Source organism: Schistocerca serialis, unplaced genomic scaffold, assembly GCF_023864345.2.
Source record: "Schistocerca serialis cubense isolate TAMUIC-IGC-003099 unplaced genomic scaffold, iqSchSeri2.2 HiC_scaffold_1163, whole genome shotgun sequence".
In the NCBI taxonomy this organism is placed as follows: Eukaryota; Metazoa; Arthropoda; class Insecta; order Orthoptera; family Acrididae; genus Schistocerca; species Schistocerca serialis.
In genome coordinates, this window is record NW_026047363.1 from 17501 (window position 1) to 20000 (window position 2500).

The following is a 2500-nucleotide window of genomic DNA, read 5'->3' on the forward strand; positions in this document are numbered from 1 at the left end:
TCGCCATCCACGGCATACCATACTGCAATCCAGCTCTTATAGGGAGACGACATGTAGCTGAGTGCACAATATTTGGACCGTATGGTTCGCCGTTGTTGGCGCAGTCGTGGTACGGTCACACATGTACCACGATGTATCATTCAGTACATGAGGACCAATGTGCAGTACAGTGTGTGATTTGGACGTACAACATCAGCGGACAGTTGACACAAGCCGTACCACAACGTAGGCTGTGCTTCGCCATGCGAATGCCAATGAACAACTGCGAAGGGCATTGAGCATGTACGTCCTGCTGCCATCCGCATTACAGTGTATAGCTGCAAGGTGTTTAACATGAAGCGATACTCTGGGGACCGGGCAGTGCGAGTAGCAAACTATATTGCGGGGGTTGCAGTTAGGCAACACTACACTAATTTAACGCGTCGTATGACAATTACAGAGCAGGTTAAGGCCCAACGTGTGTTGGGTTAAGGCCCAACGTGTGTTGGGTTAAGGCCCAACGTGTGTTGGGTTAAGGCGCAACGTGTGTTGGGTTAAGGCGCAACGTGTGTTGGGTTAAGGCGCAACGTGTGTTGGGTTAAGGCGCAACGTGTGTTGGGTTAAGGCGCAACGTGTGTTGGGTTAAGGCGCAACGTGTGTTGGGTTAAGGCGCAACGTGTGTTGGGTTAAGGCGCAACGTGTGTTGGGTTAAGGCGCAACGTGTGTTGGGTTAAGGCGCAACGTGTGTTGGGTTAAGGCGCAACGTGTGTTGGGTTAAGGCGCAACGTGTGTTGGGTTAAGGCGCAACATAGGTTAGGTTAAGGCGCAACATAGGTTAGGTTAAGGCGCAACATAGGTTAGGTTAAGGCGCAACATAGGTTAGGTTAAGGCGCAACATAGGTTAGGTTAAGGCGCAACATAGGTTAGGTTAAGGCGCAACATAGGTTAGGTTAAGGCGCAACATAGGTTAGGTTAAGGCGCAACATAGGTTAGGTTAAGGCGCAACATAGGTTAGGTTAAGGCGCAACATAGGTTAGGTTAAGGTACAATATAGGTTAGGTTAAGGTACAATATAGGGTAGGTTAAGGCGCAACATAGGTTAGGTTAAGGCGCAACATAGGTTAGGTTAAGGCGCAACATAGGTTAGGTTAAGGCGCAACATAGGTTAGGTTAAGGCGCAACATAGGTTAGGTTAAGGCGCAACATAGGTTAGGTTAAGGCACAATATAGGTTAGGTTAAGGTACAATATAGGGTAGGTTAAGGCGCAACATAGGTTAGGTTAAGGCGCAACATAGGTTAGGTTAAGGCGCAACATAGGTTAGGTTAAGGCGCAACATAGGTTAGGTTAAGGCGCAACATAGGTTAGGTTAAGGCACAACACGGGTTAGGTTAAGGCACAACACGGGTTAGGTTAAGGCACAATACGGGTTAGGTTAAGGCACAATACGGGTTAGGTTAAGGCACAATACGGGTTAGGTTAAGGCACAATACGGGTTAGGTTAAGGCACAATACGGGTTAGGTTAAGGCACAATACGGGTTAGGTTAAGGCACAATACGGGTTAGGTTAAGGCACAATACGGGTTAGGTTAAGGCACAATACGGGTTAGGTTAAGGCACAATATGGGTTAGGTTAAGGCACAATATGGGTTAGGTTAAGGCACAATATGGGTTAGGTTAAGGCACAATATGGGTTAGGTTAAGGCACAATATGGGTTAGGTTAAGGTACACATTGTTGTAAGGAAAGGTGTTTTGGGGGGGGGGGCGGCAGTTTGTTGATTGTGATTATCGTAAGTAAATGACTGCGGCATCATCTGATTTGCCACGTCAGGGTGCACCTTTGGCTCATAACAGGCGGCGCTCTGATTCCATGCTTGTGGCAGACCTGTGTCTTTCATTCCTGCCATTGTTTGTGTGGTGTGACAGGAGGCAGTATTGTGATGTTGGGTGCACCCCTGTGTGGGACATGTGTGGGTGTTGGTGGCTTAGCTGAGCAATGGTGGTTGTCGGAAGGGTGGGATATTCTGTTTTCCGAGTGGACCTCCCGGTCTGGTTATGATAGTGTGGATTGTCTAATGTGGCAGAGAGGATGCACTGGGTGTTGTTCCATGCTGGTGCTTACATATCGTCTGCGTGCCTGTTACAGGCAGAGAGTAGTGCGTGATAAGAGTGTCTGGCTGACGTGTGATTGTGAGCAGAGTCTTTCAGCATGTATACGGACAGGTCTATACATTATCTGTATTCTGATGGCTCTATCTATTACTAATCAGCGCCGTGTATACGTTTAATCCGGTTCCAGTCGAAACTATTGTATCTCTGTACATTAGTGACACGGCGAGCCCGGTATGTAGTTACTCGTCTCGGCAGCTTCCACCGGTGTATGGCAAATGATTATAAGGAATCAGTCTAGTCGTCAATACCGATAGTCTGACGTCACATGTCTGGGGTGGGGGACGCTGCGCCCTTCCGGTGGGTCATGGCCTAGGAAGACTCTTCCCACGCAGGGGGGCTTGGACTGTCA